We start from the raw sequence: 27316 nt of genomic DNA, 5'->3' as shown, positions 1-27316 counted from the left end.
ACCAAGAGAAGGGATGCGCAGTCAAGGACGGATGTCCTTTCGTCACCCATTCGTCACCCCACCTAACTAGGTGGGGTGACAAATTTAGCAAATTTCCAGGCGCAAGTTGGAATCAGCTAGCGCAAGACAGAGGTAATTGGATATCACAGCGAGAGGCCTTCGTCCAGCAGTGGGCATAAATATAGGCTGATGATTATGAAGCTGCAACAGAAATTAAGCATGTAAGATTTTTAATGCGCGAATAAATATAACTTGTAAATCTGGTTGCGTCATTTCTCTACCTATACCCCCTCTGCAACATGTGCAAGACGTTTTCCGTACCCCACTGGGACTGCGTCCATGATACAGCCTACCGGGCATTTCTCGCACAAGAAAAAACATGCTTTGCGCCCTTTTATCTTTTAAGGACTCATGAGGAACGTAAGGAAACAGGGGCAATTGGAGATGGCAGGGAGGGGCTTTCGACCTGCAATGGACATAAATATAGCAGGCTGATGATGATGATGATGACGATGATCTTTTATGGGCGTTGTTGCCTGTCATCTCTATAAATAATATTTATTGGAGTAAAGCAAAGTACAAAAAGTTTTACAGCATGAGTCCCGTAGTGAGCATGCGCAAATATTTGAGTAGAGAGTAGGCAAGCAAAAGTTAGATGGTGGTCTTCACTGTATAGGAGAATGCTGATGTTGCAGTAAGTGAGCTCAGATCCGATGGAATCGCTCAAATCTGCTTCCCGTTCTCGTTTCACATTTACTGGAACGTTAACAAGCACCATTTTTTGCACACGTCCTTGCCCTCCTGCTATCGTGTCTTCTCCATATTAGACAGTGCGCCAATAAAGATGGCTCGCTTTGCAAATCACAGTGGACTCGCAGCGGGTGTAACCGCTTGCGACGTGGCAATATTTTGTCTTCACGGCACAAATGGTAGGAAACCGCCACGCACATGCAGCCAAACCAACTCGCAAATGGTGCCAATGTTCTTGCTGATGCTACTTAGAAGCAATTTTAACGAACTTCTGGTAAATAATCTGATTAATTCCTGAGTATTCCTATCTTTTAAATTTTTGTGAATCAAGTTAGTTTACTTTAAACCGGTTTTGATCAATTTTGCGCTTATTTTGGCCCTGTTTTTGCGCGTGACCACGACTACACGAGATCACATTACACGCCAACAGCCCGGGCCCCTAAAGTGTTTGGCACTTAAAAGTACAGTAACAGACACTATATGCAAGTTGCTGTATTTAAATGCGCACACACATTTTAAATAATACAAGTTACCACGCATTCAGAAGTGTGTGTTATCAACTTGTTTATAAGTGCAGCCACTGAGATGTCACCTATAGGTGGACGCTAAAACAGGCGTTTTGAGCGAAATGTCTGATATGCAACGAATTGACCAAGGCTAGTTTAATTTAGCGGTTATGTAGTGGCGCCTAAAATCAGCATGTAGAGCTTCCGGACTATGTTGCGGCCATCTCAGGCTCCCATTTCATTCCCATTCCATCTCAACTGATGTCATAATTCAATTCCTAGTGTATTCCAGGTACTTGAAAATGTGGAATGATTCTGGAATCATTACAACTCCGCAGTTGCCACTCCGCAACTCTGGCCTGGATGCGCCTCTCGCGCCAGCATGCACAGAGAAAATTCATTCTGTTTCCCGTGCGACAGTGTTCTCGTGAAATTATAAATACATTGCGACATTCCGCATATGAGTTTTCGCCTTCGCTCTGCATACGATGTGGTTTAAGAGCACTTACTGGCGGTTTTTTACGTAGTGATGAAATTAAAGCATTTGTTGTTCATTTCGTCGCCTAATATACGTATGTCTGCGCTCTCTCAGGTGGTCAACCAGGTGAAGGTCCAGGTAGCTCGTCCAGAGATACTCGAGGGACTCCTGAGCTTCCTTGCAACAGCTGGCACTCTGCCGCCATTCTCTTATTCAGTGCGCGGGACAGACCTGCTCTTTCCGAAGAACAGAAAGCTCGGAGTCGCGGATTTGTGTGCTCAGTTGCGCAGAAACCCATATTACCAGGAATTCATGGACCACATAAAGAGCGCGTGTCCGAGGTCACGTAGGCAACTCGCTGACTAGGTCTCTTGCGTGCCTCGTCAGCGCCATTCCAAGCTTGTTGTAGGTCTTCACATCTCCTATTGGAGTTGGAATTACTGAGGGCGTGCGAATATTCAAAATTCAAAATATTTAAAATTTTGGTAATAGGTCGAATAGTTCCTCTTATTCGATTAAATTTTTACTCCTGAAGGCAGTATGTAAAATTCCCAAATGTTCAGTTATTTTATATATATCAAAGCTAAGCATCTGTTAGAGTAGTGAAAGAGATAGAAAGATGAATCTGAGCACTGTTCCGGATGATTGTGTAGCAGTATAGCGGCGCTTGTTTAACCAAGGCCACCAGTTCCTGAACGAACTCATGCTGAAAGCAAGTTCTCAATTATTTGCAGTCATTTCAGGAGTGTTGCTTCATTTCAGGAAGCCTAAATATGAATTCGTTCAGGCATTTCATTTGGCCCATGTCACAATGTTTGCGTCCCTTGAAAACACTGTGCGTTGTTGTATGACACTTCTCTCCTTCTGCAAGCACAACACTATACGTGCGTCTGACAAAGCGCTATTCCATTGCTTTACTACTATCCTTGTCAGGGTGCCTTGGTAGACCCACACTGCCCATTGCGTTGTTCCATAGCCTCTTCAAATCATATTCTCTGAAAAGACAGGCAACACTCCCCACCAGATCTCCCTCACCTGAGGCGTGGGAAGCAATACTCCGGCAACAGAGCCTGGAGGCTCAACTTCGGGCCATCGAAAGAGCCAAGGACGTGGCTGTAAGGCATCGCCTTGTAGCCACCCCCTTCACTAAGCCAAATTGACAAAATAAAGTTGTTTCCTCAGAGAGCACAAGATAACTGAAAGCAGTCGTCTATCATTTACAAGCTCCTCCGTTGTCCGGATAGGCGATTGTGAATGGGATCACGTGCATGAGCCTGTGCATATAAGCCTTATGTCTTTGCTAGTAAACAGAGTCCTCGAGAACGTTAGGGTTCTTGTTGCGTTAGAAATGAAATATTATTAGGTATTTCGTTCGATAATCTTTTGTCATTCTTTTTGGCACTCTTATTCGATTGAATTTGGAAATTTCTCTATTTGAAACGCCTGGTAAGGGCACAAGATTCTGCCCACATTTGAAATGTAAGAACTTGTGCAATCGTCGACTTAGTATCTGTCGTGTTTTTGAACCATTAAACTCTTTTAAACCTTCCGCAATAAAATAACTTAATGTACAGCTATCGTCATGATAATTTGACTCTGTCGTCCACATAGCCCTGTTAGCAGTTGCAATTAAGTCTATACGAAGTTTTCAATTGGTGCCCCAGTCGGTGGTGGAGTGAGGGGCATTACCTGTCAATTAGATTAAAATATTAAAATATCGCACGATTAGTGCTGAATGAAATTGCCAGCACTCCAATATACCGATATACCCTCTTCCATAGTACTTGTAGCATGGCTTCGGAAGTAGAATGAATAAAGGTAATGAACGCGAATGTTAAAAAAATATTCTCTGATTGTACGTGCCCGGCGCACGGACATTTATTCATTCCGCCTCCATCAAAATGCGGTCGCCGCGGCTGGGATTTGATTCTGCCACCTCGTTAAAAGCATCGCCACGCCATAGACGTTAAGTCACACCGGTGGGTAGCACGCGAACGGACGTCCATAACGTAAAATGTGTGTCTCTCGCCTCAATTTATGCAACTACAGGATGGCTTATTTTGATACACAATGCATGTCTTTTTATCACCACGTGTTAATATACAGGTGTTGCAACTACAATGCACCAAGATTTAAAATAACAACGCTTAACCTTGCACTCGTCCGTGCAACGTTTGAAACAGCGTAGCTGGGCGATGCGAAGCTGGGCGATCGTATCCCAGCATTTTCCGGAAGTGCGCGCGAACTTTTCATCTTATTACCCATGATGATCATAATTTCTTTTCGCGCGTCTCAGAATTACGGCCGTCACTGCGCGTTGCATAGCGCAGCTTGCCACATGGATACCGCGTTGCAATGCCGAGAACGCGTTCCAGTAGATAGAGAGAGAGATTGTGGTTAAAACGAGGAAGAGCAGGAGACCCGCTCCGCGAATGCGTCTCTCTCTCTCTGTCTCTCGCTCTCATGGCGCGCAAAACCTCTTCACCTCGCAAAGCGCCAGCGTGCGAACGCGCCAGCTGTGGGCGAAGACGACGACGCTCGAACGCAATCATATAGTTCGCATAAATGCACGTTCTACGAGCGTGGCTCTATAGCCTAGTGGTTACGACGCTCGCGTTGGGAACGGGGGTACCCGGGTTGACACGAAACACAAATTACGACTGGGTTTGAACAGGTTCGCTGTTAAAAAATGTCGCAGTTGCGCCCGAAAGGCGAAGCATCAATTGCGATAGCAAATTAGTAGAGATATTCGGAGTAGAGATAGTAGTTTTATCGGCTGCATAAACTTGGACACATTCGCTTACTAACTGAATTAACACGCGAGGTGTGAGCGCGCAAAAGCAAACGTGAATACATCACACTCGATGACCGCAGACAACCACTGTCAATACGCTGGCAGCAAGCGCAGCCGCCGCAGCGAGCGAAGGTTCGTGCGGTCTATCGCTTCAACGGAAACTGAGTGGCGAATGCGCAGCGCATACAAAGGTCAGAGCCGTGTGGAGATCGCTTTCAACATACGGTGCGGGCGACCACCGCAGCCGGGCAAAGTACAAGGGCAGTTGTTAGCAGAGTATAAGCTACCCCCCCCCCCCCCACTCCCTCCCGCGATGCCTTTCCGCTCACCTTCTTTCGCGTGCGAGACTGAGTCGCCAGTTCCCCTTGCACCCGGTTGCAAGATACGCATTTGGTGCGCCACACAGCGTCGGCCCCCCTCCCTCCCTTCCTCCCATACCCCCAAGGCCTTTCGCGCGACGGAAGTGGCATTTGCTTTCCGCCGTGAGTTGGCTCTCCGTGATAGTTCGCGTCCCACCTGCGCTTTCACTCGCGCACAAAAATCAGTAGCCCCTCCCCCATCTTTGGTGTTCCTCCAAACGAATTTCACGGACGAGTACCACGTTGTGCTCAAACCACAACCGGCCATACGCACTGTTGCTGGCTCCGAAGTTCCGCGAGCAACTCGCGTTGAAACCTGACCGTCGCACCGGAGAAGTTGGCGCTAGCGTTGCCGAGGCGTGAACCACAGTTGTCGGGTTGCTGGAGGGCAAGACAACGCTGACGTTTTGCCTTAACATCGCGCTCCCGCAACTCGGGGTCCGCGGCTCTTCGCGACGTTTCACCTGGGCTTCGGAAGCCCTCACGCTAGAATCGGCACGTCCAAGACGAGCCCTTACCTGAGCACGTTCATTCTGGGCGGATTTTCATGAAATTGCTTCAAACTTAAATCTGCCCTTTACGTAAGATAATGTATGGTTCATACCCTAGTAAACGCGGCCTCCCCATTAAGACGACAGAAGGGAAGTCAAATTCTACGATGGGATGATTAGCGGCAACGCAGCCAGCAGTGGAAGCCGATGACGACGACGAACGCGTGAGCAGTGGCACGAGCACGTGCCGAGCACAAGCGCGTACCGACCACCTGTGCAGCTCTGAGAGCAGTTGGTTTTTTAGCGTTGCATCGCCGGCGCAGGCTAGCGTATCAAGTTTCGCTTGAAACACTCCTGATACAGCTTTTTCTTGCACAATACGTGCTACATAAACGTGTTTTTTTTTTTCGAGCATCAAAGAAGCCCGCGAATACACGCAGAATTGCCGCGCGACTGGCCGCTCGAGGCACTTTGCTTGTATTCGCGGGCTTCTTTCACGCTCGGAAAAACGCTTGTGTAGCACACATTTGAGCAACAGAAAGCTGTATTGGGAGTTTTAACAGCGAAGCTGTTTAAGCCGGCCGTAATTTGTGGTACGTGCCAGTGAACTGCCGCGATGTAGCCATGGCAACCCTGAGGAGGAGGCCGCGTGCGCAGACCACGACCGCAGCTCCCAGCCTTCCCGACACCCGCCTCTGCGCGGCGCGCTCAGCCAGAAGACAAAAAATTGAAGGACACTACCTTAGTAAATCCCAAAGTATGTTCGGCGAAATCCTGTGGCCGTTCGACTGATTATGCCATGTCTAGCCAGTGGTGTTGGTTATCAGGGGAACCCACAATCTTGGGGCGCTTCTCCTAACCGCTTGCCGTGGAATCATCACCGGGCCACTTGGGAGCCATCCGACTACTCGACTGCTGCAACGAGACGTCTGTCGGAGTGGTGCCGCGCGCGCCGCTGTGCTATCACGTGATTGCTGAGAGAGTGTAAGGGGGAGAGGCGACAGCGGTTGCGGCGCCACTGTTGCTATGCGCTGCTGTGCCATCACGTGATTGCTGAGAGAGTAAGGGACGCGGTCACAGCTGTGGCGGCGCAACTGTTGCTATGTGCCGCTGTGCCATCATGTGATTGCTGAGAGAGTAAGGGACGCGGTCACAGCTGTGGCGGCGCAACTGTTGCTATGTGCCGCTGTGCCATCATGTGATTGCTGAGAGAGTAAGGGACGCGGTCACAGCTGTGGCGGCGCAACTGTTGCTATGTGCCGCTGTGCCATCATGTGATTGCTGAGAGAGTAAGGGACGCGGTCACAGCTGTGGCGGCGCAACTGTTGCTATGTGCCGCTGTGCCATCATGTGATTGCTGAGAGAGTGTGAGGGGGAGAGACAACAGCTGGCACGGTTCCCGGGCACGGATGGTAGGACGCCGCGAGTATGAGCCATTAAAGGCTTTCGTCTAAAAAAAAAGGCGAGAACTTGCACTAGGCCGCGCAAAGCTCAAGACACAGCGAGGCTGGCGATTGATATCGAGCAGCTAGCCTCCAATGCGTTCGGCGTCGACAAGCGACACCGTTCTTGGCACTCTACCAAACTTGGTTAGCCTGCCTGCGTTTGTGGCATGCCAGGAGCGCTGTCGCTCGTAGGCGCCGACGCGTCCCGCGCCAGTCACGCGAAATGACGCGAGAGGGAAGGTACCTCCGAAAATGATCGCTCGAGAATACCTTCCAACATGTGTAGTTAAGTTAAACCAAGTTAAGACCTGCTAGCAACCATGTTAATACCTAGCAGTATCAGCTAGTAAGTTTCACGGTGCCTAAACTTTGCGCGACCGAGTGCAAACTTAACCGTTTTTTTTTTTCATGTTGCTCTACAATTTTCTCATGGACACTTTTCCCGCCGGGGTGGCTCAGTCAGCTAAGGCGTTGCGCTGCTGAGCACGAGATGGCGCTATCGAATCCCGGCCGCGGCGGCAGCATTTCGATGGAGGCGAAATGCAAGAACGCCCGTGTACTTACGTTGTAGTGCACGTTAAAAAACCCCAGGTGGTCAAAATTAATCCGGAGCCCTTCACTACGGCGTGCCTCATAATCAGAACTGGTTTTGGCACGTAAAACCCCAGAAAGAAGAACTTTTTATTCATTTATAATATTTGAGAAGTTTAATACTTTATTAAGGCTAAATATGTAAGTAGGTGGAATGCAAAAAAAAGTATTTGAGTATCTTCAAGCGACGCCGAACAAGATTACCTTGGTGCCGTCCAGTGACGTGGCATTTGCATATTTTTAAATATGGTTGCATCTTGCAGTTGGGACAACCTTTATACAAAGGCAATGTGAATGTTACACACATATGTCAGTCTGCAAAACTGTACGCATCCGCCGCTATAGCTCAATAGGTAAATTGCTCGACTGCTCAGCTCAAGGCAGCGTTCCTCATTCCTGGTCGGGGCGCCCAGATTTAAACGGCGTGATAAGCAAAGCTGCTTATTTGCTTATGTTTGATGAGGAGTAATCAAACTAGGAATGCTGTAGTACAACGTTTCGACAAGGGGACATTGCTTCATACAAATCCCCTCGTAGGAAAGTTAGTTTAAAGCCATCTTTCATGTTTGACTCCCCACTATTTAAACTTTCATGTTCTTTTGATGTTCTGTCTTTATTTATATTGGTTGGGGCGTTCAAGAACGCCAAGTGGTCGAAATTAATTCACAGTCCCATACAACACCATCACACATAGCTAATATGTAGCTTTTGGACGTTAAATAACAACTTAGGGTTTCTTAAGAGCTACACGTAGAAAACTACTCGCGGTTAGTTTACATTTCGTTCTCTAGGAAGTCGCGTCCACTGTGCGAGTGTCATTGAGTGCATGTGTGTAACGCAAGGAAGTGGTACCGTGTGAAAGTATTTTTGTTTTGCCGACGTAGCAATTGTAGGTGTCTCTTTGTTTGCAGTTCCATAAACTTTGGTGCCATCGGTGGGCTTATTGCCCACGAAATGCTCCATGCCTTCGACGCAAGCGGTGAGAATAAGCTACATTATTATATGTTTAGGGTAGGGCTCGGGGATGATTCATTCGGAGGCCAGTCATGACGAAGATTGCAGTATGGAGATTGTAGCTGCCAAGTATTTAGCTTGCAGCTCCCTTGTTAAATCTCCCTTCCAAGAAGAACTGGCTGTGCCTCATGGGTCAGCAGCGCTATAGTGTAATCACGAGCCACCTGAGCTCGAAACCGCGAAAAAGAAGGCTGCGGAAGACAAATGGTAACGGTGTGTTTTCTATTGAAAATTTTGGTTTATTCGTAGCACTCGCGGAAAGGAACCATTTGCATATAATGATTATAAGTAATATACGCTACCTAGTACCGCCACATAACCTCGATTATACGTAGTAGCTAAAAAAGCGGAAACTCTAACTACCAATGAGTGCAGAGCAGCTTAGCAAATTGTAATCAAGGAACCAAGCCGCATGCTGGAGTAGAAGAAGAGTCGAGATGATAAAATATCACGGGTATACTCGTATGCCACTTGAAAAGCACTGCGACATACTCAATGGCAGTGCACCTAAACTGTACCCGGGACATGACATAATGCCAACCTTTTTTTACAGCGTAAGCTGTTATCGCTTCATTATAATAGCGGTTTTGGCCTGCGATGGTGTCCGCTGCAGCTACCGCCGCCGGTGGTGTCCGTAGCAGCTATCACCGGGAATGAGAAATACCCAGTCCCAGGCCGCTGCGTGGGATCCAGCTGCTCTAACACTGAGCCATGCAAGCGCTTTTCTATCTTGCAGCGGCAAAATGCCCTATAAGCGCTCCCTAGCGCTCTAGGAAACACGCGATGTGAGGTGCGAGCCGCGTAGCGTCAAAACGTGCACACTTTGCATTGCATTTGCATATTATTACACGAGGTGGCACGCCATGTAGCAGACGCACTGGTAGCGGTACAAGGTAGAAGGTTTTAGGAAGAAAATATGCTAGAAAGAAATGTATTGTGTACCTGAATAAATGAAGCAGGCTAGTGACTATGTACCCGCCGCGTTTCAAAGCGGCTACCAATAAATAATAATAATAATAATAATCATTAGCTGGCTGTGCGACTGTTTGTCACTGCTTGGTTTCAAAGGGGGTGGCAATAAATCCTCGTCATTATCATCTTCATTGGCATCGTAGCGCGCCCATTGTCACGCAATGTTACATGCGCGTCGCGCAGCATCCATACATGAGAAATTTGCATTGCAGTTGCACTATATTCCACCACGTGTCCCGGTATGTAGGAATTCCATATAGCAGTTGAATGTTGCACGTAACTGGACCTGGTTAACTCAAGTAGGCTAGGTGACTATTTGTCACCACCTCGTTTCGAAGGGGATGCCAATAAGCCATCATCGCCATCAACAGCATCGCATCGTGCCAATGGGTCAAGAGATGTGACATGTGCTCCACGTAGTCTAGATGCCTGTGTTTACTATTCAGTGCACGTTATGGCGCCTCCTCCCAAAGTATAGAAACTTCCGCTGAAGAAGGGAATTGCAGAGCTACGCGCGCGGCTGCAACCAGGCAACGTCAGGCTCAGCTCTGTGCTGAACCCGGCGTTTGGCGGCACAAGCCACAGGTCGCCGTCGACGCCGGGCGGACATTTCAAACTGTTCTCGTAAAAACGAAGCGAAGAGACTTCGCCGCGAAGACCATGTAGTGCTTGGTGCAGAAAATAACCTGCTATGAAGCAGTTCCCCAGCTTACGCTGTGACTGTGCTGTGTGTGCTGCGCAGGCCTGTGACTTTTTTATCTTCTAGAACAAAGACCTAAAGAATGGAAGTACTACAGGCGAACTATCTTGCTTGCAGTATGTTAGCCAACAGTCACTAAGGCAATTTGAAACAGTGTCAGAGCAATGTAGCAGCTTGCCAAAGTAATGTCAAAGATTCACTGAACATGCTCGGATGCACTTGCAGGATACTCATTTCTTACGTCTATTGGTTGATGTTATGAGGCATGCGGCTGCTGTGACGCATGGGCATACCGGAATGCACTTCGCAGGTAGACCTCAGCCTCCACGTGCAAGACGAGAAACACGCTGTCGCATTCACTTCTTCAATTATGGTTATAGCAAGACAGACGATGTGGCCAGCGTTTTGTGGAGAGTTGCACAAGCTGGAAATGCAACGACCCTCATCAAATAAGGTGCAGTGATTGCCGAGAAAAACGATTTCGCCGTTCCCAATTAGTTAGAAGCTCTCGAATTAAATCTGCATCCTAAGAAGAAGAGCTGGGTGTGCTTTGTAAAGTCATAGAGCAGATAGCCCGTCGTTTATTATACTGACAAAGACGGTGCAAAAAACACAGGAAAATGAGGCAATGGCAGTTGAGGATTAGGCGGCGGATAACAAGGAATAAATTAGTTGGTTGGCGATTCAGCCTACGTTTGACGTCGATCAATGTCAATGTTTCCCGGGGTGAGCGTGTAATTTCAGTGCGAGGGCTGGTACTGGGCTAGTGAGTGCCCGTCTCATTCCATTCTGCTGCCGGGATGTGTTCACACTTTTCCGGTGCAAGCGCGATGTAGTTTGTGCTCATGCGCGTGCTGAAGGCGGAGTCACTGAGGCTGTCTATCGCGTCACCCCTCACGTCGTAGTAGTAGGAGGAACCTAGGACAACCTTGCACACGCTATATGTCCTGCAAGATGGTACAGTCACAGTAACCCGGAGGCTCCCATAGGCTCCCATATATGTGACGAGCTACTGTGGGTCAATAGGAGGATAGGTAAAGTCAGTTTACTGCTGTACGAGGTGTAGTTGGGCGTTTAGGCTAATTGAAACGGGGTGGCTTTCGGCTGCGCGATCGGCTCCCATTGTTAGGTAATTTCAATGCATTGCGTAATTTGTAGTGAAATTTTCTAATGTAAAACCATTTTTTCCGTTGTCTAGATTGTCTAAAATACCGTAATTTATTATTTTGTTGTGGTATTTTTTTGTTAAAATTGTTGTTTAAAGTGGCTTTCGTGTTTTGTGAGAGAGTCTGGAAACCCACCTACCTGTACGCTAAAATGCGGCTGACACTTTAAAAAAGGCGTTGTGTTTAAAATCTCAAGGCGTGCGGTGGAGTCAGCAGATGCAAGAAGGTAAAGGTGAACATGGCTGGGTGGTGCCTCTTTCTAGCAGTGGACATACATAACGTTATGACCATGCTGAGTACCAAAGATGGATTCTTTTCTTTTCAAGCTATCATAATCAAAAAGGTTGGATCCAACGAAAATCTGGATTCTAACGATACAGCGGTGTTTAAAAACAAAACGAAGTGTTTTTTCAACCAATACAAAAACGCCAGCGAGACGTTGTGGAAGGTGAGTATTTCGTCGCTTTCTATTCGCCTGCGACATTCAGCAAATTTAGTTCGTTTATTTTTTACCGTTACGGAAATGTTTATGTTTCCCCGTTGCAAACAGCACCAATTTAATGGATCTGGATAACTCGAAAAGATCGAGCACAGGCGGAGAGTTTTCATTTTCCGCGGGAGGGGGGGGGGGGGGAAGCTGCGGCTGGACGAGCTTTTCACCCCCCCCCCTCTCTCTCTCTATGTATATATAGTGGGAAACTAACGTTTCACATTTCTCGCCTAATCACAATCATTCCACGTAATTACTGGATACTCGATCGTTTAGTGTCTATATTCATGCGTTCCACGAGGCACGATAATTTTACATGATGACCCCCGCGAACTAAACGAGGGGTTTGTTTTGATTTGGTGCGAATGAGGGGGGGGGGGGGAGATGTGTCAGCAAAGCTCAGGGTGCGCGTATCAGTTCCGGTCATATACAGGGTGATCACAAAGTTAGGTTGACAGGTTTTTTTTTTAAATGCGAAGAATTTCTTTGCGAACATTTCCCTACTTTTACAGTATCTATCTATCTATCTATCTATCTGTCTATGTATCTAGCAGCCTACGTCTTTGTGCTCTCATGGTCGTTTTGAGAAATTGGTGTGTCCCAAAATTGGCATACTATGACAAGAGTACATGATGAACCTAAATGATATGTCATGAAATGAATGTCATGACATGCGTGTCATGTAGGTCATGAAACAGCCTCCTAAAACTTGGTGCTCTCATGGTCGTTTCGTTCATATGGTAGGTGCTAAAATTGGCATAGTATAACAGGAGTGTATGAAGAACATAAGTGATAGGTCATGACATAAGTGTCATGACATGCGTGTCATGTAGGCCATCACAAAGACGCAGCGAAAAATATTAACACTCAAAAACCACTGAAATGGGTTCGGACTTGGGTACCAAGTGAACGAAACACTAAAGGATGCTGGTAGAAGTCATACTCATGAGCATGATTCAGCAAAAATAACAATGACTCAGCGAAAAAAGATTAACACTCAGAAACCACTGGAATGGGTTCGGACGTGGTCACTACGTGAAGGAAACACTAAATTATCATGCTGGAAATCATAGTCATGAGCATGACTCAGCGAAGATGACAATGACAGCGAAAAACGTTTAACAGTCAAATGCCACTGAAATGGGTTCTGACGTGCGTACTAAGTGAAGGAATCACTAAAGGATGATGGTAGAAGTCATAGTCGTGACCATGACTGAACAAAAATGACAGCGACTCATCGAAAAAAGATTAACACTTAAAAACCACTGAAATGGGTTCGGACGTGGGTACTAAGAGAAGGAAGCATTAAAGAATGATGGTGGAAGTCATATTCATGGGCCTGATTCAACGGAAATGACAATGACTCAGCGAAAAAGCCCGCAGATCCCACGCCCTGTGGGAATCGATGTTATGCGAAGCAGTGTACGCGGAGCCTACCAATTTAACAAAACGACCATGAAAGCACCAACACGCAGGCGGCTCTTTTATGACCTACTGACACGCATGCCATGACAATCATGTCATGAGTCCTCAGGAGTCCCTTTAGCCACACCTAAGACACCTTGAAGGGACACTAAAGGCAAATACTAAGTCGATGTGGACTGTTTACATACCTTTCCAGAAACGTCGAAACGCTTGTCTCGTGCAAAGAAAAGACTTAGTTTACGAGAAAATTGGATCTGAAGGGTCCAAATACCTTTATTGCAATTCAAGTCACCCGCCACGCCAACCGAGGAGTGGTGACGTTGCATACGCCATTACCGCCCTTTGCTGCCGTTGGTGAGTGAAACGGCGCCCGACAGATGGCGGTACAGTGAGCCACTTAAACTGATTTTGGTAAAGCGGCGTAGACCGTTCGGGCACTCCGCGATCGCATGGAAGTGGAATTCTCTGCTACTTGCAGTTAGTGCGAGGTTCGCGAGCCAGAAAAACAAGCGCAACACTACACGATAACAGAAAAACTGAAACGCGAAAGTGCGGTCGGCGCATAGTCGAGCGAACACGAAACCTTCTGACCGCCCGCGTCGTTGTCAACGGTGTAATGTCCGTTAGTTCTTTTTTGTAAACGTGTAATAGAACTGGTGAAGTAGTATGTTCTTTCTTCTTATAATACAGTCCAATGATGTTTTTATAACGAGTGGTTCAGTACTAGTGACAGAATTTAAATGAGGAGTGCCTTCGTCATCGGGCAAGTACCTGAATTTCCCGGGGGAGTCTCTAATCGTGTCCTGCATTTATCTCGATTTCTCTATTACTAAGGCTCTGCTCGCGATAATATTGACACTTTAGAGATACTCGAGCACTAATACATAACGTTAGCTTGACTTAGCATTTGGCTTTAGTGTCCCTTTAAGGCAAAATCGTTAGTCATGCTCATGATTATGACTTCTACCATCAACCATTAGCCTTTTCCTTCACTTCGCACCTCATCCAAACCCATTCCATTGGTTTTTGAGTGTTAAACTTTTTTCGCTAAGTCATTCTGATTTTTGCCGAGTCATGGTCATGACTATGACTTCTACCACAATCCTTTAGTGTTTTCTTCACTTATTGCCGATGTCAGAACCCATTTCAATGGTTTTTGAGCGTTAATCTTTTTTCACTGAGTCATTCACGTTTTTGATGAGTCATACTCATGACTATGACTTCTACCACCATCCTTTAGCGTTTATTTCACTTAGTGCCCACGTCCGAACCCATTTCAGTGGTTTTTGAGTGTTAATCTTTTTCCGCTGAGTCATGCGCATGACTATGACTTCTACCAGCATCCTTTAGTGTTTCTTTCACTTAGTACCGGCGCCCGAACCCATTTCAGTGGTTTTTGAGTGTTAATCGTTTTCGCTGCGTCATTGTCATGACCTACATGACATGCATGTCATGACATTTATGTCATTACCTATCACTTATGTTCGTCACACACTGCTGTCATACTATGCCCAATATGGTACCTACCAAGTTAACAAACGACCATGAGAGCACCAAGACTTAGGCGGCTGTTTCATGACCTACATGACACGCATGTCATGACATTCATTTCATGACATATAATTTATGTTCGTCATATACTCCTGTCATAGTATGCCAATTTTGGTGCGCACCAAGTTAACGAAACGACCATGAGAGCACAAAGACGTAGGCGGCTAGATAGACAGACAGCTACTGTCAAAGTAGCAAAAGTTCGCTATGAATGCTTCGCATTCAAAACCTGTCAACTTAACTTTGATCACCCTGTATATATACGGACTGAATGGCAATATGCAGAAGGCGATCAAGTATTCAGTAAATATTTGCAATGATTGTAAGTAGACAAGGAACGTCAAATATTATTTTCAGACATCATGCTTATTTTGGCGCCAGTTCCCACTAAATGTGAGCGTGGTCTTTCCCTACCTCGTAACACGCGTAGCACTTAATACTATGGAAACTGCCCTTTCGAACAATAAGTATGCGGAACTTCATAAAAGAAGACTTACGTTCAGTAATGTCATACATTACATCTAAGTAGGTATGATTCGCCGCTATCATGAATTTTCATTTCCGCCAACATCTTACAACACGTGCTGGCCAGTTCGAAGGGACGCTACCAAGTAGGGGTTTGCGAATATTGAAAACTTTCGAATACGGAAGTAAACAGTGTCCTATTCTATTCGGTCTTCGAATCATATAGGATATATTTGTAAATGCGAATATTTCTACGATACCTTTCGCATGCCCCCAAACATCGATATCGCTCAAATAAACGTAAAATAGGAGCAAGAAGTACCGTGAACTTTCACCCAGCGGGTGTCTGCTTGGCAGAACGTTTTTTGAGTATCTCTTGCCATTTTGTGGAATTATACGTGTACCTCTGAGAAGTCGATTCTTTGTTCGTGGGCGATGGACGCGGACCAACCCTGACGTCTGCCAGATTCGGCGACGTCAGCGGTGGCCGCGTCAAGAAAGCGGACTGGCCCTCACAGCAACTCTGACAGCGAGGACACCCATATCTACTCACTGAGCAGCGAGGAGGCCTCCGACGATGACGACTTCGAACTTGTTATGAGCCGTAAGGCGAAGAGACGCAACACCAGGACCTCTTCGTCCTCGAGCACATTGAATGAAAGACCACAACAGAGGCCTGCGACCAACACCATCCTCTTCGTTCCTGCTGTACCCAACGGGAACATGAAACGCCTCAACATGAAAACCGTTTCGGTGCTGCTAGAGGCACTGGTGCCGAATGAAATTATCGACATCAGAGTAAACACGCGCAAGAACGTCCTGGCGATCGACGTTACTCATGCAGCCGCACTGAATACCCTGCGCAACGTCACCGACCTGGATGGAATGAAGATCCGTTCTCACATCCCGCTGGGCTCTGACATCGTCACCGGTGTCATCTACGATGTAGATTCCGCGATTCCCAGCTCCGACTTGGAAGTTCTTGTGAAACCAGCCAGTGAAGCTGATGTCATCGCGAGTGTTACCCGCCTGGGCAGCTCACGCTGTTTGAAGATAGTGTTCAAGGGAGACTGTCTACCTTCATATGTAAAGGTAGGCCACTTTCGACATCCTGTGCGACCTTTCGTACCGAAGCCACTACAATGCCTCAAATGCATGAGGCTGGGCCACGTGAGAAGCGTTTGCGAGAATGCAGCAGTGTGTTCTCGCTGCGCTGAAACGCACTCCGCGGATGATTGCAGGGCCACTGTTCTTAAATGCTCGAATTGTCATGGGCCCCATGAAGCTTCGTCAAAGGATTGCCCAAACATGAAAAGGGAGCTGGCTGTATTAAAACAAATGGCGAGAGACCATTCGTCTCACCGAGAGGCTGCCAAAACCATCAGAAAGCGGCGATATCGTCGCCGACGTTCGTTGAAGAAAATCAGCGTCTCTACCGCGTCTGTCGCATATCCACCGGCTCCACCACCCTTGCCGCCCAGACCGGTCACGGCTGAAAGGAACCAGAATGCTGGAAAAAGTGAGACTGCGGTTGATGCAGCTTGGCCTAGGTTGCCAAGACCACAGCCACCCGCAAAGCCACAGCGCACATCGGCAACCACGAATGCTGAACCTCCCGCCGATAAACTGCCTGAAGAGGACAAACAAGTGATCGCGATGCTTCGATCAATGATGAACGCCATTCGCGTGCTCCTAGGCAAGCTAAAAACGCCGTCAGCTCAAAGTGCACTACAGGTACTGGATGCTCTAAATCCAGTACTTGCAAGCCTTGAGTAGACACCATGGCTCGTCCAATACTGTCATTTCGCACTGAGGTCAGACAAGCTTCGATTTTACAGTGGAACGCCAGAGGCTTGAGGTCCCGCATCTCATCCTTCCGTCAATATGTTTTCACAAATCGGATTCCCATAATCGTTATTTGTGAACCCAACGTACTTACTCCCATCAAACTGTCAGGGTACGAACCATTTTTGTCGTCGACGTGCGAGGAGCGCAGCAAAATTGTCGTTTACATCAGCACGGATTTTACGTATGCCCACCATGCAGTACAACCACATGATGACAATTAGTATGTCTGCCTACGTGTAAAAAAGAAACACGTGTCATTCACACTCATTGGTGTCTACTTATCGCCGTCAGGACGATTTGAATGCGATAGACTGCGAGACATATTGTTACATACCAGTGGTCCTTGGATTATAACGGGCGATTTCAACGCACATCACTTACTCTGGGGTAGCTCGGCAATCAATTCCAGAGGCAGGAATCTGGTAACATTCGCCAATGATCACGACCTTTGTGTGATGAATGACGGCAGTCCTACATACCTGCGAGGCCTCAAGTACAGCAGTTGCCTGGATTTGACTTTGGTATCACGATGCTTCAGCTCGCAAGTACAGTGGTTTTCAGACATAGAAACGCATGGAAGTGACCATTTTCCCACTTACTTGAAGATCAGGGGGCTAAACAATTCCTCCTCGACGAATGCAGTACAACGTATCGATTGGACTAAATTCAAGCTACATATGGAAAATGCATGCAGCGAAGACTTGGGCCATAGCCTAGAGGAAACCATCTCAGAGGCAATGAGAGAAGCTTCATGCCTCCTAACATTGAAAGCGAACCGTTCCCAATTTGACGTAGAACTGGAGAGGCTAACGGCACTTCGACGACGAGCTGAAAGGAGGTACAGGCGCACGAAGGCAGTTTGTGACCTGAGAATGGCACGAAGAACACAGAAGAAAATCCAGCGCCGTTTGGACAAATTGCAGGAACAACGTTGGAAGTCCTTTTGTGAATCCCTGGACCCTCGTAAACCACTTTCATACATCTGGAGGACAGTTCATGGCCTCCGCTCGTCTCCACAACAGCGACATCCCTTCATGGCCTTAGCCCTACATCACTGCCAGACGCAACTTGAGGTGGCAAATAATTTTTGTGCGCGGATCGCCGGCGTGTGTGTCACCCCCCACGCCGAAGGTGTTAGTGTCGTCCCTGCGTCTCGCGTACCAGAAATGGAACTTCCATTTACTATGGAAGAACTTGACGCATCTTTGGCTGCTTCTCGACGTTCATCTTCACCAGGGCCTGACGGCATCACCTATGCAGCTCTTGTCCATCTTGGACGGGAGGCCAGGCAAGAGCTGTTGAATTACTACAACCGCTCATGGCGCGACGGAGTTGTTCCTCTGCAATGGAAAATAAGTCGGCTTTTACCGCTACTAAACACAGGGAAGTCGCCTTTAGACCTGACATCATATCGCCCTATTGCCCTGGCAAGTTGCGTAGGTAAAGTAATGGAAAAAATGATCCTTACACGCTTAGAATGGTACCTTGAACGCCACAGTATATACCCTGACTCAATGACAGGCTTTCGGCGAGGCAGGTCTTCAATAGACAATGTTATCGACCTGACAACGTACATACAGCAACAAAAATGTCTCAAGCGCATATCAGTGGCGCTCTTTCTTGATGTGAAAGGGGCGTACGATAATGTCACACATGAAGCGATCCTTGAATCACTGGAGGCTGTCGGAATCGGCGGCCGTATGTTTCAATGGATCAGAGACTATTTGACCAGAAGGTCCTTCTATGTGCAGACCGAAAATGGCCCCTCTGCCAACTATTATGCCTACTGCGGCGTCACACAGGGCGGGGTATTGAGCCCTATTCTGTTTAACCTAGCAATGATAGGCCTTGCTGAACTATTACCCAATACAATACACCTGTCGATCTACGCCGACGATATTTGTCTTTGGTCTTCTGCGGTGACTCGTCTTCAAGTACGCGCAAGAATTCAGCGGGCAGCCACCCTAACTTGTTCCTATCTCCGAAAACAAGGCCTTACTATGTCCATCGAAAAATGTGCGCTCATGGCCTTTACGCGCAAACCCATGTCACCGTACCCTGTTTCTCTCAATGGCCAGGATATTACATACCAGAAGTCTCACCGCTTCTTAGGTGTGATTATTGACAGGAACCTTTCATGGAGCCCCCACTGCATCTACCTGAAGCGGAGACTAATTTCAATTATACATATAGTGAAGTTCCTGTGTGGAAAAACTTGGGGAACGTCGGTACGGTCCATGCTGCAGCTGTACAGAACACTGTTTCTGGGATTTTTACGATACAGCTTGCCGGTTTTGGCGAATACATGCAAAACAAATATTCGTACCCTCCAAAGTTTGCAAGGCCAGGCTCTGCGGACATGTCTTGGACTTCCACGATGCGCCTCGACTCATGCAACAATCGTGATTGCTAGAGACTACTTGATTCCAACATACATCACGGTTGACAACCTCAGAGCACACATTCGACACCTGTGTCGCGTACCCAGTCATCACATTGCTGTTTTGCCGACACAAAGACCTCAGGCCACGTTTTCGAAACTTGTTGCGACACATCAAGGCTGCCTTCCATCGGGATTTACACCAGCAGCAAGACCACTGTCACCCCCGTGGTGTCTACGGCAGCCACAAGTACACCTCACGATTCCGGGAATTACGAACAAGCTCAGTCATTCCACGGTAGCTCTACGACAGTTGACATTGTCATTGCTGAACGATGCATATGAGTTAAGAACGCAAGTTTACACCGATGGATCTGTCTCAGCCACCAGCTCCACAGGCGCTTTTATCATCCCGACCTTACAAGTCACAAGGAAGTTCAAAGTGTCGCACATAACGACTTCTACGGCTACAGAACTTGCCGCTCTACGTGCTGCAGTTAATTACATCGTAGAAACACCACCTCGAAAGTGGGTCATTTTTTGTGACTCCAAGGCAGCCCTTCAGAGTCTGCAGTCAGCATTACGACGCAAGACACATGAACAACTGGTGTTTGAGACCAGAGAGGTTCTCCATCAAGCCCTCATGAACGGACATGACATCATCTTTCAATGGCTGCCGGGGCACTGTAGCATCGTTGGTAATGACCTTGCCGATGATGCCGCCTGGTCAGCCCATAAGGAAACCCTGACTGTTCCTATACCCTTATCGAGGACAGACGCTGCGAGGGGTCTTCGTTTACTCGCTCAAACCGAGAGAGAAACGTCATGGAGCAGCCCGATTTTTACGAACTGTCATCTCCAACGGCTGGATCCTACAATGAGGCTACAAATTCCATCGAACTTCCCCCGCCGTGATGCAACTTTACTTTGCCGCCTCTGGTTAGGAGTGGCTTTTACGAAAGCATACTCATTCCTTCTGGGCATGTCCGACACACCTATCTGTGACTCGTGCAACTGTGAGGAGACGGTGGAACACGTGTTGTGTTTTTGTCATCTTTATAAGACCGAACGTGACCTTCTCCGGAGTGTGTTAGACCGATTGGACAGCAGACCTTTTTCAGAGACAAAGATTCTTGGACCGTGGCCCCACGCGTCGCAGGCTTACAAAGCGACGCGGGCATTGTTACAGTTCATGAAGTCGACTGGCCTTAGTGACCGATTGTGAAGTGTGGGACAACCGCATGTGTTTATACTGCGAGTGCTTTCTTCCCTCTCTCTCTCCTTTCTTTTCATCCCTTTAAACCCCTTCCCCCGTGTAGGGTAGCAAACCGGACGTGCTTCTGGTTAACCTCCCTGCCTTTCCTTCTTTTTCCCTCCTGCTCCTCCTCCTTCACCCAGCGGGCAAAGTCTAGACATAAAACATGAGAACTCGCGTAGTGTAGCAGGCTACGTTATCCAACTTAACGTTTTTTGCTTTAGAACAATTCTAACTTTCAAACGCTAGTATATTTCCGGAGTCGCGTGTACACAAAATAAAAAGAAAAGAAAAGAAATAGGTTTGTGAACGATGACAAACATCTTTAGGTGGAGCAGGATTAGTAACTTTTTCAAGTACAAAGACTTCTAAATACGGATTATTGCAATGAACGCCAATAAGTAAGTAGGTAGTAAACTTTATTGAGGTCCTGAAGTAGTCACCCCCCGTTTTAATGGAGGGAGGACCGCGGGCCGCTGCCACGTCGGGACGGGAAGGCTGAGCCTCACCGCCGCATCGTGGGCCTTCTGCACTGCCTTGAGTTGAACCAGTCACGACTCTTGATCAGTGAATAAAATGTGTCTTGCGAGATCCCTTGATCGGTGTGGTGCTGTAAAGAGGGGCACTTCCAGAGCATATGGTTACAATCTCTGTATCCGCCGCAGTCGGGACACGAAGGGGAGACCTCAGCGAAACGACTATAGATCGAGAGGCTGGGATACGAGTGCGTTTGTAATAACCTAAGCGTAACCGACTGAGGCCGTGATAGGTTTCGGCGGGGCAACGGAAATGCCCTGCGAGCAAGTTGATAATGCTTTGTGACTTCGTTAAAGGTGGAGAGTATGTCCCTAAAACGGGGTTTTCCGTCTCCGCCACCATCCGACCAGACCCATCGCGCGCCCCGCCCGGTGCACCGGCCCCGGATAGCCCGACGCGGCAAGCGAGACGTCGCACCCCAGCATGGGGCAATTCGTTGGCGTTGACAGGCACCCTTACTTTTGACCCTACATTGGCCGGGAACCAGGTGATGGTGTGATGAACAAGTACTTTTCCTTCGAGTATCTTGGGGAAAATCGCGAGGGCAAAATCCCGCGTGCTCCGCGGGCCAAACAGTCACGTAATCACTTGTGTCCGGCGCAGCCGAGTCAGGTCGCATTCCCACAGCCGGAGCGCCGTTTGCGGAGTCCGCGTGCGTATTCTTGACTCCAACGCTTAGCAGTTGCTCGTGTCATATTCCATAGTGCTGTGAATCCCTCAAGAAGAGCCAAAAAAGTGACGCTTGCCTCTTTACTTAGCGTTTTCTTGTGCACCTCACTCATATTTAGGTCACGCAGGCTGAGCGGTCTGAGTAAATAGAAATATGCGCCCAGCCACGACTCGCCTTTTCCACTGCACCACAACAAAAACATATGCGGTCACTGCTGCACAACAAAAACACACGTGGCTTCAAGCCAACAACACGCCGTCGTAGCCACGCCAATCCGTCCAATGTTGCTTTGACGCTGACTACGCTAAATTGAGTTCAGACGATCGTGAAACGGACGGATTGAAATACCGGCGAGCATTTTCAATCTGGATTGCGAGCGGAGGAGCCCGGACTAGGCGAGGGCGCCACTTTTTGATGACACGCGCGTCACGTGATACGCCATCCGCTGCGAAAATTTCTCCTCCGTCCGATCGTGTGAATGCAGCTTAACAGAGAGCCCCAGATGCGAATGCTCTGGCTGCCGATCTCGAGTCTGTGTAGACTTCCATTTTACTTGAATCCAACAGCGCTAATGGTAGGGCTAGCTGTTCTGCCTTACCGGGCGACGAGGTAATGAATGATGCGGCCGAAAGTACCCGGCCCTTAGTGTCAACGGAGACGACCGCAAAGCGGGAGGTGCTGCTAGCGGAACGGTCGTATAGAGCGGCGTCGATGAAACATGTGTCCGACGCGTGTTCGGGTGCGTGTGTCAGGAGTGCAGAGGCCCTAGCCAACCTTCTGCCTGTATTGTGTTGTGGGTGTACTATCGTGAGCAATATAAGCCGAACACGCGAGCGCGTGGAGAATAGCCTCGAACCCTACATCGGCCGATTTGCAGCGGCCGCTTTTGGAAACAAATTGGAAAGGGCGCCGCGCTTCCGCTGGCTGTTCACACTCCCGCCTCGATATCATTGCTGCAAAACGGTATCTTGTAGCATGTCACTGGCCGCTAGCGGCGATATAAATTCACATCAACGCGCACAGCTACATCAAATGACCCATCAGGCTATGCTGCTGCTGAGATATCGGCTGTGACGTAGACTGCCATAATGCACAGGTCATGCTTGTATTAAATCTAGGCGGTGTTGGCTGAGCGTTCGGATACGCCACTTTTATCATTTTTTTTGTACGCTAGCGAAGCGGGAGTGCCAACAGTTAGCGGAAGAGCGCCCCTCCTTTCCCCTCCGGTTTCGGCGCTATCTATAGGTTTGACGTATGACGCTATCTAGGTTTTGAGGCTATCTTCCACGCGCTCCCGTGTTCGAGCTCATATTGCTCACGATAGTACGTTCCTCGACAGTGGAGAAACCTAATGTAAGATCTCGTGTCATTTGGCAGCTGCGTGTTGCGTTCCATCGCAAAAATGGGATTGATGTTGACGCCTTCAAGGATGTTTCGCCCCGCGATGGTGGACGAAAGTCTAGCAAGCTGCGCCGTATGCTGCGCTTCAATGACTTCCTCTAGGGTGTTGTGAACACCTAGACTCATGAGGCTCTCGGTGTTAGTACGCATCGGGAGGCCAAGGACCCTCTTTATACTCTTGCGAAAGAGCGTGTTTAGTTTGGTTCTCTCGTGAACTTGCCATTTGTGCATAGGTGCAGCGTAGTTTACATGACTCATTAGGAACGCGTGGTAAATCCTAAGAAGGCTGTCTTTTTTAAGCCCTCCTATATTGTTGGACACCCTGGAAATTAGTCTAATTACTCCCTCCACGTGCGAGGTTAGTCTGTTGATTGCGCGACCATTGTGCCCGTTGGCCTCGATAATCATGCCTAAAACCCGGATAGAGTCAACACTTGGGATCGTTTGCCCAGTTGCCGTGTGTAGTCTGATATTGATCTCGTCTAAGGGCTTCCAATTTTTTCGGTTTTGAACCCCTTTAATTTGGGCGATACAGGAGAAGTTCAGATTTGGACCTCGAGAGCTTGAGTCCCATTTTCTTTATGTGACTAATAACGCAGTCGACTGGCTCCTGTAGAGATCGTTCGACTTGTCCGTCCGAACCGCCAGTGCACCAGACGGTGAGGTGGTCAGCCTAAATGGCGCTTCTGATACCATCTAGATGTTCTAGCTCGGTCGCGAGCTCCCACATGGCAATATTGAAAAGAAGCGGTGAAACAACCGACCCCTGTGGCGTGCCACCGGGACCAAGCTCGTAAAGCTCTGATTTGAGATCACCGAGTTTGATGGTGGCCTTCCTATCATTAAGGAAGGAGCTAACAAAACTGTGAAACTTTTCTCCGAGGTTGAGGTGTGAGATGGAGTCCAGAATGTGATGGTGGGCTACGTTGTCAAAGGCCTTTTCGAGGTCAAGCCCGAGAACGGCCCTGATGTCTCTAGTATCCCGTTCTAATACAGTGTGCCTAATGAGCAGCAAGACGTCCTGCGTAGATAGGTGTCGTCTAAAGCCGAACATGTTACTGGGAAACAACCCCTCGTCCTCGATGTGTTTCGAGATTCTGTCACTGATCACATGGTCAATTACCTTCCCTAGGCAGGATGTGAGAGATATGGGCCGGAAGTTTTCTATCCCTGCTCTGAGGCCTAGTTTCGGGATGAGAATTACTGAGGCTATCTTCCATTTGTCTTGCAAAACCCCAGACTCCCAGATGCGGTTCACCTAATCAGTGATAATCTTTATCGAATTATCATCGAGATTGCGAAGCATTTTGTTCGTTATTCCGTCGCGTCCTGAAGTTGACCTTCCGTTCAGGTTGAACAACGCGTTTCGTACTTCTGCTTCTTGAAAGGGTTTGTCCAGTTCGGCTGCCGGTATTCCCTCATAGTTTGGATAAGCTAATGAACGCCAATGAAAAAAAAATGTTTCGAGCGTACAAAAAGCACATAAAAGTAAAACATTCATTCGTTATGCATTAATGCGTTATGTGAGGCGAAATGATGGAAGGAAAAACAATAAAACATAGAGGGAAATCAATTGAGTTTTTGTTGTAACAGTTCTGTCACGAACGATTGTACAGTTGTACAGTTTACCAAATCCGCAGACACAGCATTCCAATCAGTGGCAGTGCGCTAAAAAAAAGAAGAATTTTTAAAAGCTTGTGCTTTGCATGTATACCCCTCTCTCTCTTTTTTTTTTTGATTATCGAATCGCGTTGACTGGCGATGAAATGATTATATATACGCATTCTTATTGATACGCAGCTTATCTTGGTAAAGTAAAAGCATATATTTCAATCGATCATGCCGTCGTCTTGTCTGCAATGTATCCAAGTCAGCGTTTTATATAAGTGTAGTGGGTGACGTAAAGGAATTGTAGCGAATATAAACAAATCGTATTGCTTATCTTTGAATCATTCGAGTTTTTTTTTATTTGATTGGGTGTGGGGATCCGATACTATCGATGAGTACTCGAGGATTGGACGGAAGAAGGTTTGTACGCAATTACCTTAATTTTGTGGTGAATGTACGCAAAATCCTTCTTAGAATTCCTAATTCTGCATAGCTGTCTTTTCAATGTAGGCAACGTGATCATTGCACTAAAAATCTGCGCTGAGTATAACGCCTAAGTATTTATAGGTAATAACAAACGATAGATGTTGACCATCAATGGAGTATTCATGACATAAAGCGAGTCGTTTTCCTCTTAAAGACATAGCCACCGTTTTCTTTTCATTACCTTCATTTGTAAAGTTGACAGCAAGAAGATGTTTTCGTTCAAGCTGTGTTTAAAAGAGCAGGTCGCGTGGACTACGTATTTCTAGGTAAAGGATGCAGTCATCTGCAAATAACTTAATAGTAACCGGACTATTATGGGTGATGTCATCAATAAAAAATAATACATAGAGTGGCCCACGCACTGAGCCTTGCGGAATTCCGGACGTCACCGGTTGGGAATCGGAGCATATGTTATTATTTAATTTCGGTAAGGAATGGTAGGTTTCATTTCATAAAATTAAACTATCATTTTCTGTATACTCGTAGGTTTAACTTTTGCAGAAGTTTTGCATTCGATAAACGATCAAAGGCTTTTTTCAAATCTAGGAATATCATATCAATTTGGCTTAATTATCTATAGTAGCTGCAATATCGTGAACTGTTTCAAGCAGTTGTGTAACAGTAGAGAAACCTTTACGAAAGCCGTGCTGCCGATGGTTGATTAGATTATGTTCCTCGAGTGAAAGTGAAAGGTGCTTGAATATGATTTGTTCTAACGCTTTTGAGCATGAGCACAGCAGGAAAATTGGTCTGTAGAAAGCAATGAGAGAGGCGTTAGTTGTTTTTGGTAAAGGAATAATCTTTGCACACTTCCAGTCGTTTGGAAACTCGCCCTGCGAAAATTATTTCTTAACAATTATGCACAAGAACTGCGAGCACCATTCTAGATACCTCACAAGAAACGCGTTAGGTATGCTATCAATACCAGCCGACGTTTTGGGATCAATATTAAGGAGCATTGATACGATTCCTTCGTTTGATATGGAGATGTCACTAGTAGGCGGAATATTATGAGCAGTTTTTGAACATGGTCTACCACTATCATCATCGGCAAACGCTGATCAAAAGAATGTATTAAATGATTCTGTGATTGCTTCTTTTTATTAACAATAGCCCCATTTATTGACATATTGAGGAAGCACTTCTCTCTAGGGGAAAATGGTGCCAGAATTTTGCTGGGTAGGAAATTAAGAAGTTTCCCAAAACGACGTTATAAAAATACTCTCTTGCTTTTTTGATATTCTTTTAACTCTTTGCGCACGACGCAGGCTTTATGCATGTTAGACAGAGATGGGTACTGGACACGCCTGTTTTCTTTAATTTCTTCGCCTTTCGTCCCAAATAAACAAATGGCTTAGTAATCCACGGGCTCACATTTCGTATGACTTTTCCCTTTGTCGGTAGGAAATCATGAACGCACCGCAATACAAGGTTCTTGAAGAAACACCAAAGACCGTCAACAATACAAGCGTTAGATTCCCAATGTACGGTAAATCGAGAAACATAAATGTACTGTGTCTACTATATCTACGTCGGTAGCACGCAACAAGACAGAGACTATGCGTTCTTCCTTCTTGCTTTTTGACACTTCATTAAGGCTAATGCTGAAGTACAATCATTTATGATCTCATATTTCATGAAGCACATGGGTGCCCGACACACGACATAACATGCTACTGCGAACAAAAAAATGCAGGGTTGAAACAGTGGCATTCTGGATGCGGGTGGGTTGCTTAACTAGTTGGGTTAGATCATGACAACAAACTATATCAAATAAGGGTTTAGCTGCTTTTCATAACGGTACAGGAAAGTCAGTATCCAATGTAAGTGAAGGGACATTGAAATCTCCGCATAATATTATATTGTTAGAGTAACCACGGACTGCACAAAGAAATTCATTAGGCTTATTAAAGAATGCTTCGTGTCTATATGGG

At 47.0% G+C, this 27316-nt stretch overlaps 1 long non-coding RNA gene across 1 annotated transcript in view; it reads left to right on the top strand.

Annotated features, from left to right (window-relative positions):
• The window catches only part of LOC125943000 (uncharacterized), a 28627-nt gene extending 16917 nt beyond the window's left edge, over positions 1-11710 (top strand). Inside the window, exons 2-3 of the long non-coding RNA XR_007465476.1 lie at positions 8326-8393; positions 11593-11710. This is a non-coding gene — a long non-coding RNA (uncharacterized LOC125943000). The remainder of the gene's footprint in view (positions 1-8325; positions 8394-11592) is intronic.
• The last annotated feature ends 15606 nt before the right edge of the window (positions 11711-27316 follow it).

Source organism: Dermacentor silvarum, chromosome 2 (genome assembly GCF_013339745.2).
Source record: "Dermacentor silvarum isolate Dsil-2018 chromosome 2, BIME_Dsil_1.4, whole genome shotgun sequence".
In the NCBI taxonomy this organism is placed as follows: Eukaryota; Metazoa; Arthropoda; class Arachnida; order Ixodida; family Ixodidae; genus Dermacentor; species Dermacentor silvarum.
This window is presented reverse-complemented; position numbering and strand designations above follow the sequence as displayed.